Here is a 17,588-nt window from a genome sequence, read left to right on the forward strand (position 1 = left end):
CCATGTCTAACCACCACCCCCACCTCCCAGCAGTGCAGGGGCAGCCTCCAGCAGGCCCCCACTCATGTCTCCCATCACCCCCACCCCCCAGCAGGCAGGGGCAGACTCCACCAGGTCCCCACCCATGTCTACCACCACCCCCACCCCCCAGCCACCAGGGGCAGCCTCCACCAGGCCCCCACTCATGTCTCCCACCACCCCCTACCCCCCAGCAGTCAGGGGCACCCTCCACCAGGCCCCCACTCATGTCTCCCACCACCCCCAACCCCCCAACAGTGCAGGGGCAGCCTCCACCAGGCCCCCGCTCATGTCCCCTGTTACCCCCACCCCCCAGCAGTGCAGGGGCAGCCTCCACCAGGCCCCCACTCATGTCCCCATGCACCCCCACCCACCAGCAGTGCAGGGGCAGCCTCCACCAGGCCCCCACCCATGTCTAGCACCACCCCCCAGCCACCAGGGGCACCCTCCACCAGGCCCCCACTCATGTCTCCCACCACCCCCACCCCCCCAGCAGTCAGAGGCACCCTCCACCAGGCCCCCACTTATGTCTCCCACCATCCCCTACCACCCAGCAGTCAGGGGCAGCCTCCACCAGGCCCCCACCCATGTCTACCACCACCCCCACCCTCCAGCAGTGCAGGGGCAGCCTCCACCAGGCCCCCACTCATGTCCCCATGCACCCCACGCCCCAGCAGTGCAGGGGCAGCCTCCACCAGGCCCCCACCCATGTCTACCACCACCCCCACCCCCCAGCCACCACGGGCACCCTCCACCAGACCCCCACTCATGTCTCCCACCACCCCCACCTCCCAGCAGTGCAGGGGCAGCCTCCACCAGGCCCCCACCCATGTCTACCACCACCCCCACCCCCAGCAACCAGGGGTAAGCCTCCACTAGGCCCCCACTCATGTCTCCCACCACCCCCTACCCCCAGCAGTCAGGGGCACCCTCCACCAGGCCCCCACTCATGTCTCCCAACACCCCCTAACCCCCAGCAGTGCAGGGGCAGCCTCCACCAGGCCCCCACTCATGTCCCCTATTACCCCCACCCCCCAGCAGTGCAGGGGCACCCTCCACCAGGCCCCCACCTCATGTCTCCCACCACCCCCACCCCCCAGCAGTCAGGGGCACCCTCCTCCAGGCCCCCACTCATGTCTCCCACCACCCCCTATCCCCCAGCAGTCAGGGGCAGCCTCCACCAGGCTCCCACCCATGTCTACCACCACCCCCACCTCCCAGCAGTGCAGGGGGCAGCCTCCACCAGGCCCCCACTCATGTCCCCTATTACCCCCACACCCCAGCAGTGCAGGGGCACCCTCCACAGGCCCCCACTCATGTCTCCCACCACCCCGTACCCCCAGCAGTCAGGGGTAGTCTCCACCAGGCCCCCACCCATGTCTACCACCACCCCCACACCCCAGCAGTGCAGGGGCACCCTCCACCAGGCTCCCACTCCTGTCTCCCAGCGCCCCCACCCCCCAGCCACCAGGGGCAGCCTCCACCAGGCCCCCACTCATGTCCAACTCATGTCTCCCGCCACCCCCACCCCCAGCCACCAGGGGCAGCCTCCACCAGGCCCCCACTCATGTCCAACTCATGTCTACCACCACCCCCACCCCCCAGCCACCAGGGGCACCCTCCACCAGGCCCCCACTCATGTCTCCCACCACCCCCACCCCCCAGCAGTCAGGGGCACCCTCCACCAGGCCCCCACTCATGTCCCCTATTACCCCCACCCCCCAGCAGTGCAGGGGCAGCCTCCACCACGCCCCCACCCATGTCTACCACCACCCCCACCCCCAGCCACCAGGGGCACCCTCCAACCAGGCCCCACTCATGTCTCCCACCACCCCCAACCCCCAGCAGTGCAGGGGCAGCCTCCACCAGGCTCCCACCCATGTCTACCAACGCCCCCACCCCCAAGCCACCAGGGGCAGCCTCCACCAAGCCCCCACTCATGTCCCCATGCACCCCTACCCCCCAGCAGTGCAGGGGCAGCCTCCACCAGGCCCCCACTCATGTCTCCCACCACCCCCACCACCCAGCCACCAGGGGCAGCCTCCACCAGGACCCCACTCATGTCCCCATGCACCCCCACCCCCCAGCAGTGCAGGGTCAGCCTCCACCAGGCCCCCACTCATGTCTCCCACCACTGCCACCCCCAGCAGTGCAGGGGCAGCCTCCACCAGGCCCCCACCCATGTCTACCACCACCCCCACCCCCAGCAGTCAGGGGCAGCCTCCACCAGGCCCCCACTCATGTCCCCTATAACCCCCACCCCCAGCAGTGTTGGGGCAGCCTCCACCAGGCTCCCACTCATGTCCCCATGCACCCCCACCCCCCAGCAGTGGGGGCACCCTCCACCAGGCCCCCACTCATGTCTCCCACCACCCCCTACCCCCCAGCAGTCAGGGGCAGCGTCCATCAGGCCCCCACCCATGTCTACACCACCCCCACCCCCCCAGCAGTGCAGGGGCAGCCTCCACCAGGCCCCCCACTCATGTCCCCTATTACCCCCACCCCCCAGCAGTGCAGGGGCACCCTCCACCAGGCCCCCACTCATGTCTCCCACCACCCCCTACCCCCCAGCAGTCAGGGGCAGCCTCCACCAGGCCCTGCCCATGTCTACCACCACCCCCACCCCCCAGCAGTGCAGGGGCACCCTCCACCAGGCTCCCACTCCTGTCTCCCAGCACCCCCACCCCCCAGCCACCAGGGGCAGCCTCCACCAGGCCCCCACTCATGTCCAACTCATGTCTCCCACCACCCCCACCCCCCAGCCACCAGGGGCAGCCTCCACCAGGCCCCCACTCATGTCCAACTCATGTCTACCACCAACCCCACCCCCCAACCACCAGGGGCACCCTCCACCAGGCCCCCACTCATGTCTCCCACCACCCCCACCCCCCAGCAGTCAGGGGCACCCTCCACCAGGCCCCCACTCATGTCTCCCACCACCCCCTACCCACCAGCAGTCAGGGGCACCCTCCACCAGGCTCCCACTCATGTCTTCCACCACCCCCTACCCCCCAGCAGTGCAGGGGCAGCCTCCACCAGGCCCCCACTCATGTCCCCTATTACCCCCACGCACCAGCAGTGCAGGGGCAGCCTCCACCTGGCCCCCACTCATGTCCCCATGCAGCCCCACCCCCCAGCCGTGCAGAGGCAGCCTCCACCAGGCCCCCACCCATGTCTACCACCACCCCCAGCCACCAGGGGCACCCTCCACCAGGCCCCCACTCATGTCTCCCACCACCCTCACCCCCCAGCAGTGCAGGGACAGCCTCCACCAGGCCCCCACCCATGTCTACCACCCCCCTCACCCCCAAGCCACCAGGGGCAGCCTCCACCAAGCCCCCACTCATGTCCCCATGCACCCCCACCCCCCAGCAGTGCAGAGGCAGCCTCCACCAGGCCCCCACTCATGTCTCCCACCACCCCCACCCCCCAGCCACCAGGGGTAGCCTCCACCAGGCCCCCACTCATGTCCCCATGCACCCCACCCCCCAGCAGTGCAGGGGCAGCCTACACCAGGCCCCCACTCATGTCTCCCACAACCGCCACCCCCCAGCAGTGCAGGGGCAACTTCCACTAGGCCCCCACCCATGTCTACCACCACCCCCACCCCCCAGCAGTCAGGGGCAGCCTCCACCAGGCCCCCACCCATGTCCCCATGCACCCCCACCCCCCAGCAGTGCAGGGGCAGCCTCCACCAGGCCCCCACTCATGTCCCCTCTTATCCCACCCCCCAGCAGTGCAGGGGCAGCCTCCACCAGGCCCCCACTCATGTCCTCATGCACCCCCACCCCCCAGCAGTGCAGGGGCAGCCTCCACCAGGCCCCCACTCATGTCCCCATGCACCCCCACCCCCCAGCAGTGCAGGGGCAGCCTCCACCAGGCCCCCACTCATGTCTCCCACCACCGCCACCCCCCAGCAGTGCAGGGGCAGCCTCCACCAGGCCCCCACCCATGTCTACCATCACCCCCATCCCCCAACAGTCAGGGGCACCCTCCACCAGGCCCCCACTCATGTCCCCCTGCACCCCCACCCCCCAGCCGTGCGATTTGCCTGGGTACGTATACTTCGGGGTGCGCCGGAAGTTCCACACGCGATTGGCCTGGGTACGTGTACCTCGGGGTGCACGGGAAGTTCCGCACGCGATTAGCCTGGGTACGTGTACTTCGGGGTGCGCGGGAAGTCCCACACGCGATTGGCCTGGGTACGTGTACTTCGGGGTGCGCATGAACTTCCACACACGATTTGCAACGGTACGTGTACTTCGATGTGCGCGGGAAGTCCCACACGCGATTGGCCTGGGAACGTGTACTTCAGGGTGCGCGTGAACTTCCACACGCAATTTGCCTGGGTACGTGTACTTCGGGGTGCGCGGGAAGTCCCACACGCCAGGTGCGCGTGAACTTCCACACGCGATTGGGCCTGTGAGAGTGGGGTACATGTATTCCAAGGGTGGGCGGGAATATTTACCCGCGACTGTGCCTGTGAGAGCGTGCTACGTGTATTCCTAGGGTGGGCGGGAAGATTCACACGTTCGCCTACGACGTGCCGAAAAATAAATGGTCCAATCCTGAGACACGTACGCCAGCATGAAGCAGGCGTACGTCGACCCGCGCAGCATTAAAGTGCGTGCAAACAACAAACAAGCTAATACGCCAGGATGAATACACCATTCCTAGCAGCAGTGGCCGTGGGTTACCAAAGGAGGAGGAGGAGGATAGTGAGGGCCCGAATTTTCACTCCCAGAACCAGCCTTTTTGGGATGCCTGATGACCAGGTGGATGGGAGGTACAGGTTTCCCCCACACATAATACTGGACCTGGTCAGTGAGTGGGAGGATGACCTCACATCACCCACCCTGTGCTCCCAAGCACTCAGCCCCCTGGAGAAGGTCCTCAATGTACTGCACTTCTTGGCCACAGGATCATTTCAGCGGACAAGTGCCATAGTGGGTGGGGTGTCACAGGCCACGCAGTCACGCTGCCTACACCAGGTCTTGAACATCATCACTGCACGCCCATCAGTTCGTAGGCACATATACCTGCCAGGACACCTGCAGAAAGGCAGGCTGCCACCCTCGATTTCTACGGTGTGGCACAATTCCCAAAGTGCTAGGTGCCATTGACTGCACCCATGTGGCACTACGTCCCCCCAGGGCATCTGAGCACATCTATAGGAACCGCAAGCACTGTCATTCCATCAACGTGCAGGTAGTATGTAATGCTAAGGGAATCATCAACGCAGTATATGCCAACTATCCAGGGTCCACCCACGACAGCTTCATTTACCGAATGTCTACCCTAAGCCGGGACCTAGAAGCGGCATGGCGATACATGGCTGCTTGGTGAGTATGAATGCCACTGCACATGCATGCATGTCAGATGCAGAGTTATGTCACTACCCCACTAATGATACCCATCACCTCCTCACCAGGGGACAGTGCCTACCCTCTGAGCACCCACATGACGACGCCAATTTGGAACCCCATCACGCCTCCAGAGGTAAGATACAACACAGCCCATATTGCAACCCGGGGCATAGTGGAGCGCACATTCGGAGTGCTCAAGTCACGTTTTCGCTCCCTTGACCGTTCTGGCGGGCAGCTGTAATATGCGCCCCCAGTAGTGTGCAGGATCATACTGGCAGCATGTGTCCTGCACAATGTTGCAACACGCCGGGGCCTGGCCTTGGACATGGTGGTGCTCCCACATCCCCAACCACATGCACGTCCGCTGCGCATGGGAGGGGAGAGGGCATGGGGTGAGGCAGCCCGTACGCAGCTGGTGGCTAATTACTTCACATAGAAATCACACCCCAGTGGAGTGCACACAGGCCTGGCACATACCATCTGATAAGCAATGATGACTCGACCTGACAATTAAGACGAACAAAGGGACTGTCAACTGTCAGAACCATAGCAGCCTGAGATTGTTCATGTGGAAGTGTCACAATGTGTGCATCCCTACCCACACAAACACCACCAATGCAGTGTCATGAAAAGACACTTCCATGCTGCAGAAATGAATACCCACTTGCAAAATACTACATAAAAACAGTGCCATGTCACCCACCCCCTCCCCTGCACGGCCACACAACACACCATGGCATGCTATGCAATGTGAGAGGAAAGAAATTAATCCCCACAACATGCCCCAAGTCTCACCAGCTACAGTGTCCCTAATGGAAACATGTCCACACATGAAATGCTCACAGTAATGCAGGCCCTACAACCCACATTATCAAATACTTACCAAGAATACCAATCACCTACACAACCTCCAACCTACCTTAAACATGACATTTCAGACTTAAAAATTAGCTAGCCTCACCACCTGATGATGACAGCCCTCCGAACACTTCCAAGTATACAGTGTTAGCGCCACGCAAGAGTGTAGGTGCACTGCTTACAACATGGACTCCAGTTCCAAGGTGGACCGCATTGTGAAGACATGAGGAATGGACCTGCAAATATGGAGGATGAGATGGATCCAGAGGCACATATCAATACACCACGCAGTGTACAATACAACAACAATATGCACTATGAATGTATACACAGTATTGACTACAGACTGCGCCCACAGCTCATGGGAGTCCAATGTCACCATGTACGTCAATGTCACTTGGGCACACCCTTTGCAAGCCCATGGAAACGGGAAGCAGGAGGGGTGTGTGTGACAAAAACCCAAGCATCTGAACCAAATCCATGACAAGCCTGCATGTGCCCAGCCACAATGCAGCGTATGGCCACGGGAGCCCCACAAGGCAACACACTGTCCCAAAAAAAAATTACAAAAATAAATAAATAAATAAAATAAAAAAAATGGCCATTAATGGGCCTGGGGGGGAGGGGTTGGGGAGACCACCCAGGAGGTCCGAGGAAAGGGTGCACACCAAAACCCACCTGTGTGGATCTTGCTAAAAAAAAAAACCTCCATGGGCTCATGGCCTACACGGCTACCCTATTGTGGGAGTATCACTGCTGTCGCTATCCTCACCCTCTGCAGCTGCATCAGGAGGTGGTGGCACTATGGGAGGAAGCCCATGCAAAGCCCTAGTTGTTCCTCCATGGCTGCAAGCATGCGGGTGTGGTAGTTCTCGTTCTGGAGGATAAGTGTGCGGAGGTCCCCATGCAACAACTCACAGGATGCCCGGACCTCCGCCTTAGTTGCCTGCATCTCAGCTAAGAGCGTACGGGTGAGACGCTCCAGCTGCTGTTCTGTCCTTCAGTTTGTTGAAGCCTCAAGCTCAACAAGAGTCGTCCTGAGGTGATGGAGTTCCAACCTCAGGGCTTCCCTGTGGCCCTGGGACTCTATGGAGATGGCTTCCTGCAGAGTCGCCAGTGCCGCCCGCCTGTCCCTGTCAGACGACAACATGTCCTCCCTGTGTGACTGGCAGATGGAGTCGGTTGCCTGCTGTAGTCGCTCCATCAGCCTTTCGGGGGGGACAATGGAAGTGGCCACCCTATCCATGGCCTGAGCCATCATCTCTGATGATGCTGCCAGTTGGGTTGCCATACTGTAAATGGATTGCTCCCATGCGGTATTGCCAGGTGGCGTACGGCCACCACGTCGGCGGGCACCACACCTGTCTGGGTCAAGGCGAACTGCGCCTTGCTGTGGCGGCACTGCCTGAGGCAGCAGGACTGCATTCCCCCTCTGATCTGCTGGCCCAGGAACAGGATTAGATGTCGCGGAGTGTGACCCTGCATCCGTAACCACCAAAGGCGTACCTGCCAACACTGACATCCCCATTGAGGGTTCTCCCCCTGCTGCAGGGGGGTCGGACAGAACAGAATCCCTCCCAGGAACACTCACCTGCGACGGCACGTAGGTCTCATCATCCGAATCAACACCTGAGTACAGCTCGGGGAAGGTGCAGCCAGAGACACCCCTTGAGAGCACAACCTCCACTACCACACCACGTCCCTCACTGGTGGTCGGTCGGCCCTCAGATCCCTCCTGGGTCTGCACCATCTCCACAACCCCAGCAGTATCAAGTGCGTCTTCCCCTGCAAAGACATAAAAGAAAACAAATGGAAAAACAGGCATTAGCATTATGGCACACAATTAGGGCTGAGAGGCTACAGAAACAGTACTTGATTGACACATGTCCCACATGACTAAAACACCCCCATGCATGCACCGTCACTGCGTGTGATGGGGAGGCAGATGGCACACATTGATGACACTAAGATGGAAGATGAACACAGTTGCTGCATGCTGCCTAGCAGTGGCATCACACATTGGCCAGTGATTGGCAGGTCAAATACACATGCCATCACACAGATGGCATGTACCCTAGCCATGAAGTGAAGAGGGAGAGGAGGTCACCAATTGTTCATTCAGTCCAGTTTGTTCATATAATTGATTATTTTCATTGTAATGGTTCAAATGTTTAACCTGCAGCTGCCAGTCAAAAATGGTCCTATAGCACAGGGACATGTCCAAACTAATCATGTACACGAAACTGAGCCAGTCCACTGTACCATAGCCATGTCAGACATGTGACAATAGGACTGAGAAATCCCGATAAAAGTGGTGGTATGCAAACAATCTGCCTGAATAAACAGAGGTAAATAAGCAACAGTGTTGTGGCAAGATGACACTCCAAGGGCAACTGGCGTGGTGTTGGGCTGGATGTCTAATGTTGGCCGAAGGGATGCTGCTATACCCAAATGCTGTTGCCAAGAATGTATAGGAAGAGGCACATGGGTGAGCCGAACCACTCACCCTCCCCTGGCACCCAAACAGAAGCCCTCCCACACACACCATGCACATGGATGACACACACATGCATGTGCACTCACCGGACAATGCCTCGTAATATGCCACTTCTCCCACGCCTTGGATCTGCTCCTCCGTGACGTAGGTCCCAGCAACCTGCTCATACGGAGTGAGTTCTATGTCGTCTGCTAGAGTTGCGGCATGACTTGAGGCCAGTTTATTCTTTGCCCTGCGCTTCAGGTCATTCCAGCGCTTGTAGCATTCATTAGCTGTGCGCCTCACGATTCCAAGGGCACTTATGATGTCCGCAATGGTCTGCCAGTGTGCCTGACATTGTGCAGGTGTGGTCTTGGATCCTGCAACAATCACCATTTCGCGGTCATGTGCGGACACATACTCTACAAGTGCATTCAGTTCGGCCTCATTGAAGCGGGGCTTCCTTGACGGGCCGGACTGTGTAGCCGTGTCTGGGGCATCAGCCTCTACTGGACGAGCACTCTTCCTCTTCCGCTTGGAAGGTGGTGGGGATCCGGAGTGTCCTGCGCCGCTCTGGACACTAGGGGCAGGAGCGTGGGATTGCACACTCAGCATGGGAGTTGGTGCAGGCATTATCTCAAGTGTGATGGTGTCAGGGGGAATGTCAGCATGATGGACTTGGACCGACACTGTCCTGGATGGGTGTGTGAGAGGTGGGGTGGATGGAGCCGCCGCTGCCCCTGCAGCCTCCCCAGCCTGCCTACGCAGGGCAGCAGATGACCTAGCTGCCCCTGATCCACGTGGCCTGATGACACCAATGTTCACCGGCGCACGTGGCCTAGACATGCTGACCTGGAAGTCAGCCATGGAGTCACTCTGTGCCAGGTCTGGTTACACAGTGGGCTGGTCCAACAAGGGCTGAGCATGGATGGTGTCAGCCACGGTAACCTCAACCAGGGGGGGAGGCATGGGTGTCCCTGACTGCTCCTCCACACATGGGGGGCTAGGGGCACCCTGCAAGTCACGGCCACGTCCCCTACCGGATCCACCACGGCCACCACTTGGGGCTCGGCCACCTTTGCCACCCTTACGGCTTGTTCGCCTCCCAGCCATGGCACTGATGTTATTGTGCGTATGGGAGTCGATGTGAATTATTGTCCTGGGCAATTGGGGGTCAAAGGGGTTGGGTACCAGATGGTAATCGTACCCTAGTGCTCTAGCAAGGATGTATGTCACCCCTGGGGAAAGATGATGGGTCACGCAACGCACAGGCACCCCAAAAAAGCGAATTAAGGTGCACGCAACCCCTCCTAGACCACGTCCGTGGAAAAATAAACCTGCACTACGCTGTGGCACCCAGGAACACAAGAATGAATGTATGCGTGTCACAAACAACCTAGAATGACCTCTGAAGGGGTACGCGACACACGGGGCAAGCACAGATGTTAAATACGTGCGCGACTCACCGTCCGCCAGGAACAAAAGCGTGAGCATGGATGGTGTCAGCCACGGTAACCTCAACCAGGGGGGGAGGCATGGGTGTCCCTGACTGCTCCTCCACACATGGGGGGCTAGGGGCACCCTGCAAGTCACGGCCACGTCCCCTACCGGATCCACCACGGCCACCACTTGGGGCTCGGCCACCTTTGCCACCCTTACGGCTTGTTCGCCTCCCAGCCATGGCACTGATGTTATTGTGCGTATGGGAGTCGATGTGAATTATTGTCCTGGGTAATTGGGGGTCAAAGGGGTTGGGTACCAGATGGTAATCGTACCCTAGTGCTCTAGCAAGGCTGTATGTCACCCCTGGGAAAAGATGATGGGTCACGCAACGCACAGGCACCCCAAAAAAGCGAAGTAAGGTCCACGCAACCCCTCCTAGACCACGTCCGTGGAAAAATAAACCTGCACTACGCTGTGGCACCCAGGAACGCAAGAATGAATGTATGCGTGTCACACACAACCTAGAATGACCTCTGAAGGGGTACGCGACACACGGGGCAAGCACAGATGTTAAATACGTGCGCGACTCACCGTCCGCCAGGAACAATAGCGTGAAAAATATGCACGTGTGCGCGTTGGCAAAACCCCCGCCAAAAGAAGATTTGTAGTAGGGAACGCTGTTTGAGGAAACAGGCCCAGGAAAAAGAAGAAAAGAGAAAAAGCTGTCAGAGGTAACAGGGAGTACGAACTGGAAACGCCGTGAAGTAAATCGGGTGTGAACCGACAAGAAGTACAGATTTCACCCACTCGCTCTCCACGAAAAGCACGTACAAGGAAATGGCGTTCTACACGTACCTTTTATACACACGTCACAGACGCGCATACGCGATGAGGCCATTTCCACCAATTACGCGCTTTGACACTCGGACGTGTATCTCTTCATTTTTACAGGCGCCATTCTCTACGGCCATGCGCGTGACGTCACAGCTGCGCATGGTGGCCTTTGGGCCAATGAAATCGCATATGCGAGCACACGTGGTAAAACTGCACGTCCGAGTGTCATCGCATGTAATCGGAGGGAAGTGAGCGTACACGCGATTGGCCAGGGTACGTGTATTTCTGGGGTGCGCAGGAAGTTCCACACGCGATTGGTGGAAATCCACGAGTGCTCTGTCATCACGTGTAATGAGGGAAACACCCGCGCACCTCACGTCACAGACGCGCTCACGCGCTAAGGGCCTTTGGTCCAATGAAATCGCATATGCGTGCTGACGTGCATACGCGCTAAGGGCCTTTCCTCGATTTACACGCAGACGTGCAGGATTTTGACGTGCCAAATCACTCCGTATCAAGCTGGCCACGCGTAAGCACACAGAAGACCACGCTCCTGCCCAAAAGGCCGAATTACTGCCCCCCAGACCCCTGAGCAGCCTCCCACGAGCCATCTGCTGCTGCCTGCCTGCCTGCTGCGACCGTGCCCTGCCATTTGGTGCCTGCACATCAGCCATCTGCAGGGGTCCATTTGCTGTGTCCACCCCTGCTGGAACAGAAGACTCCCGACTGGGACACCATCGCTCCACAGCCCAGCCCCAGGACCCAGTTGCCCACCCACTCCTGCCTCTGGGGTTGCCATGTCGGGCACTGCAACATCTGGCACCACTGGCAACCCCCGGCCAGAGAGGCAAAGGGGCACCAGCTTCACTGCCACCGAAGTTGGTGTCCTGGTGGAGCAAGTCCTGGGGCAGTATGATGCCCTCTTCGGAAGTAAGCGCGCCAACAAGGAAGGACGGACTCGGATCTGGACGGACATCGTGACTGCCATCAACGCGGAGGGGGTGGCAGTCCGCGACTACCAACATGTCAAGAAGCGCTGGGATGACTGCAGGTCCAGGACCCTCTTGAAGGCCCGGTGCCTCGTGGAGGGGGGCCGGGGCCGCATGAGTACCATCCAGATGAGGGTCCTGGAACGCGTAGGCCCAGCGCTCCACAGCCAGATCCTTGAGAGGCAGACCCGTCTGGAGTTGAGCGGTAAGTGGCCAAGCATTGCTGTGTGAGACAGGGCATGTCGCAGTGTGCTGGTTGTCTGATACTTGCCTGTATGTGTGACATAGGCCATGTATGCATGTGTGTGTGCAGGGACGTCATGCATGTGAGACCAGTAATGTGTGAACCACATGGTTGGTGCATGTGTTCAAATGCAACATGGGTTGCCCTATGCGGAATGGCCACATCAAAGCATGCCAGTCTCTGTTCCTGGACATGGGTGAGGGATGGGTGCTGATGCCATGTACATGTATGCTGTCCATGTCTGTTTGTCTGACCTGCGTGTCTGTGACTTGTGAATGCCAGGGATGCATGACACATGTCTGTCGCAATGTTCAGGTTCACTGATGCAGCCTAGTCATCCTTGTATCCACTGTGTCTGTGGTGTACGAGGCCAGATGGATGAAACTAGGGTGAAGTGTGTGCATGTGATAGGCATGGCACATGATGCATGTGAGTTCCAAAACAACAGTGTTTGTTTCAAGAATCACTTGGACATGTATGCTAATGTCCATAGCATGCACCATGCCTGTTACCGCATGTGTTTTACCTGCACTGAGCCATGTGTTGTGGAGGGACATGATGGAAGTGATCTTTGACAGTGCCACTCATCTGCTATTGCTTCCTGCCTAGGGGACCATTGTACAGTACCCTGATGCTTGTATTCTATGTCTCCCTCTACACAGCGCCACGTGAAGAAGAGGGCGGAGACGGCTCTGTGGAGCAAAGCGGCAGAGAGGCCCCCACGGCTGCTGCGGAAGGAGTGGGTGAGCCCCCACAGGGGCTTGCAATGGCAGAAGACGGGGTGGAGCCATCCAGGTTGGTGGTTTCCACAGAGGAGGAGGAGGCCGCTACTGAGGTGCACATGGGGCCTGGTGGGGGCATCCCTGCTGGTGCAAGTGTTGCAGTCCAGGGGCAGGAGGCAGCACAGGTCTCTGTGGAGGGGCCTGTGCATGTCACTGTCCTTGACACTGTGAGTGCACCACCATGCACCAACAGGGATGCCCCATCCCAGGCCCGTCCGCAGGTAGGGGAGATGTCCATGTCATCTGACTCCCCTCCACCTGCGGACGAGGGGACCCCTGGCCGTATGGAGAAGGTCCTGATTGGTGTTGCGTTGCGCACAGGTGCAATTCGTGATGAGGTGCGTGCTTCCCGGGAGGAGCATGCACGTCATCACGGAGAGCACCGTGCCGACGTGGCCCAGTTGGGAACGGCCATGGTCGGGGGTTTCCTACATGTGTCGGCCAATCTGGCGACCCTCTCCTCCTCTGTGGAGACTATGCACCAGTCATTCTCCATGCCGTCTTCCGGCCCAGATGCCACCAGGGCCCCCTGTGGACCTGCCCCGACCAATGCAGCCGGCTCGGTGGGGATCCCATCCCTGCCACAGTCGGGAGTCGGAGGTCCAGCAGGGGTGGACACACCAGCAACTGGACCCCAGCAGATGGAGGATGTGACGGCATCATCGGGCAGGGCACGTGCACGACGGCATCGATGGATACCATCAGCCTGGATGCCGTCATGCTGGCACAGGCAGTTGCGTCGGAGGCAGCAGCAGGCTCGACGTGGGAGGCATCATGGCTCGGGGCCATCAACATCATGGGTGCAGGCATCGGCCGAAGGGCAGGAGAACCCTGGAATGGGAGTGGCTTCCGTGTGGGAGCGGTTGGGCCAGCAGATAGGTGCAGAGCGGCAGTGGGCAGAGGAGGAACGGCTCATAATGGTCACGGCGGAGAACTCCATGCGGAGGGTGCTGAGGCGGGCTGAGTGCCTCGAGGGTCTTCGCAGGGAGTTGGAGCTGGACACTGCTTTATCCCGGCGAGACCTTGGGGCCAGGGAACATGGCCACCTCCAAGCCATTGAACAGGAGATCGATGATGCCCTGGCCCATGACAACATCCAGTGAGTCGTTGGACTTGCCCGCTGCCCATGTAAATAGTTATGTAGTTAATGTTAGGTTTCCTTTGTTTTTGCATTTTCTTTGGACCTTTTGGACAATGGGCCACATTTTTGTATATAGTTATTTTTTATTAGGTAGTGTTGTTAGATAGGTTTCATTTCTTTTGTTGGGATCATGGACCCTGGCTTGTTCACCTGTACATAGTTCACTGTTGGATTTTCTTTTCATTTTACAATTTACCCATGGAGCAATGATTTTCAATTATAATTTCCCATTGGATTTTCTTTTCTGGACTGTGACTTTGTACACCATTCCTTTGGATTCTGATTTTTGGTTTTGCATTTTTTCATGGACATGCTTCTTTTTGCTTTTTTTACATTCCCATTTCTGTTAGTTTATTTTTGATTCAATTCATGTTTTCTTTAATACATATTTTTTGATCAAGCTTCAATGTGTAGTATCATCTCATTGGTTTCATGCATATCATGATATGGGTTTTGAGATTCACTGACACCCATTGGGTGTATGTGAGGGACATGTGTTCGTTTCCAAACTTGCAATTGCTGTTCTATCATGTTATTGCCATTTCTGAGTGGGTGGATGCAATACTCGGGTGGGTGTTTTGCATTCGGAGGCTGACCATAGGGACCGAAGATCTAGATTGTGATGACATGTTGGCTGGGGAACATGAGTTGGACATGAGTGGGGGCCTGCTGGCAGGTGCCCCACAGTGCTGGGGGGTGGGGGTGCAGGGGAACATGAGTTGGACATGAGTGGGGGCCTGCTGGCAGGTGCCCCACAGTGCTGGGGGGTGGGGGTGCAGGGGAACATGAGTTGGACATGAGTGGGGGCCTGCTGGCAGGTGCCCCACAGTGCTGGGGGGTGGGGGTGCAGGGGATCATGAGTTGGACATGAGTGGGGGCCTGCTGGCAGGTGCCCCACAGTGCTGGGGGGTGGGGGTGCAGGGGAACATGAGTTGGACATGAGTGGGGGCCTGCTGGCAGGTGCCCCACAGTGCTGGGGGGTGGGGGTGCAGGGGAACATGAGTTGGACATGAGTGGGGGCCTGCTGGCAGGTGCCCAACAGTGCTGGGGGGTGGGGGTGCAGGGGAAAATGAGTGGGGGCCTGGTGGAGGGTGCCCCTGACTGCTGGGGGGTAGGGGGTGCAGGGAGACAGGAGTGGGGGCCTGGTGGAGGATGCCCCTGACTGCTGGGGGTGGGGTGGTGGGAGACATGAGTGGGGGCCTGGTGGAGGCTGCCCCTGCACTGCTGGGGGGGTGGTGGTAGACATGGGTGGGGCCCTGGTGGAGGGTGCCCCTGACTGCTGGGGGGTAGGGGGTGCAGGGAGACAGGAGTGGGGGCCTGGTGGAGGGTGCCCCTGACTGCTGGGGGGTAGGGGGTGGTGGGAGACATGAGTGGGGGCCTGGTGGAGGCTGCCCCTGCACTGCTGGGGGGTGGGGGTAATAGGGGACATGAGTGGGGGCCTGGTGGAGGCTGCCCCTGGTGGCTGGGGGTGGGGGTGGTGGTAGACATGAGTGGGGGCCTGGCGGAGGCTGCCCCTGCACTGCTGGGGGGTGGGGGTAATAGGGGACATGAGTGGGGGCCTGGTGGAGGCTGCCCCTGCACTGCTGGGGGGTGGTGGTAATAGGGGACATGAGTGGGGGCCTGGTGGAGGCTGCCCCTGGTGGCTGGGGTTGGGGGTGCAGGGAGACAGGAGTGGGGGCCTGGTGGAGGCTGCCCCTGCACTGCTGGGGGGTGGGAGTGGTGGTAGACATGGGTGGGGCACTAGTGGAGGGTGCCCCTGACTGCTGGGGGTAGGGGGTGCAGGGAGACATGAGTGGGGGCCTGGTGGAGGCGGCCCCTGGTGGCTGGGGGGTGGGGGTGGTGGGAGACATGAGTGGGGGCCTGGTGGAGGCTGCCCCTGGTGGCTGGGGGGTGGGGGTGGTGGGAGACATGGGTGGGGCCCTGGTGGAGGGTGCCCCTGACTGCTGGGGGGTGGGGGTGGTGGTAGACATGGGTGGGGCCCTGGTGGAGGGTGCCACTGACAGCTGGGGGTTAGGGGGTGCAGGGAGACAGGAGTGGGGGCCTGGTGGAGGGTGCCCCTGACTGCTGGGGGGCAGGGGGTGGTGGGAGACACGAGTGGGGGCCTGGTGGAGGCTGCTCCTGCACTGCTGGGGGGTGGGGGTAATAGGGGACATGAGTGGGGGCCTGGTGGAGGCTGCCCCTAGTGGCTGGAGGGTGGGGTGGTGGTAGACATGAGTGGGGGCCTGGTGGAGGCTGCCCCTGCACTGCTGGGGGCTGGGGGTAATAGCGGACATGGGTGGGGCCTGGTGGAGGCTCCCCTGCACTGCTGGGGGGTGGGGGTAATAGGGGACATGAGTGGGGGCCTGGTGGAGGCTGCCCCTGGTGGCTGGGGGGTGGGGGTGCAGGGAGACAGGATTGGGGGCCTGGTGGAGGCTGCCCCTTCACTGCTGGGGGGTGGGGGTGGTGGTAGACATGGGTGGGGCCCTGGAGGAGGGTGCCCCGACTGCTGGGGGGTATGGGGTGCAGGGAGACATGAGTGGGGGCCTGGTGGAGGCTGCCCCTGGTGGCTGGGGGGTGGGGGTGGTGGGAGAAATGAGTGGGGGCCAGGTGCAGGCTGCCCCTGGTGGCTGGGGGGTGGGGGTGGTGGGAGACATGGGTGGGGCCCTGGTGGAGTGTGCCCCTGACAGCTGGGGGGTGGGGGTGGTGGTAGACATGGGTGGGGCCCTGGTGGAGGGTGCCCCTGACTGCTGGGGGGTAGGGGGTGCAGGGGGACAGGAGTGGGGCCTGGTGGAGGGTGCCCCTGACTGCTGGGGGTAGGGGGTGCAGGGAGACAGGAGTGCGGGCCTGGTGGAGGGTGCCCCTGACTGCTGGGGGGTGGGGGTAATAGGGGACATGAGTGGGGGCCTGGTGGAGGCTGCCCCTGCACTGCTGGGGGGTGGGGGTAATAGGGGACATGAGTGGGGGCCTGGTGGAGGCTGCCCCTGGTGGCTGGGGGGTGGGGGTGGTGGTAGACATGGGTAGGGCCCTGGTGGAGGGTGCCCCTGACTGCTGGTGGGTGGGGGTGGTGGGAGACATGAGTGGGGGCCTGGTGGAGGCTGCCCCTGCACTGCTGGGGGGTGGGTGTAATAGGGGACATGAGTGGGGGCCTGGTGGAGGCTGCCCCTGGTGGCTGGGGGGTGGGGGTGGTGGGAGACATGAGTGGGGGCCTGGTGGAGGCTGCCACTGCACTGCTGGGGGGTGGGGGGGTGGTGGTAGACATAGGTGGGGCCCGGGTGGAGGGTGCCCCTGACTGCTGGGGGGTAGGGGGTGCAGGGAGACAGGAGTGGGGGCCTGGTGGAGGGTGCCCCTGACTGCTGGGGGGTGGGGGTGGTGGGAGACATGAGTGGGGGCCTGGTGGAGGCTGCCCCTGGTGGCTGGGGGGTGGGGTGGTGGGAGACATAAGTGGTGGCCTCGTGGAG

The sequence above is a fragment of the Ambystoma mexicanum genome, chromosome 1p, assembly GCF_040938575.1.
Source record: "Ambystoma mexicanum isolate Mex_15411 chromosome 1p, UKY_AmexF1_1, whole genome shotgun sequence".
Lineage (NCBI taxonomy): Eukaryota > Metazoa > Chordata > Amphibia > Caudata > Ambystomatidae > Ambystoma > Ambystoma mexicanum.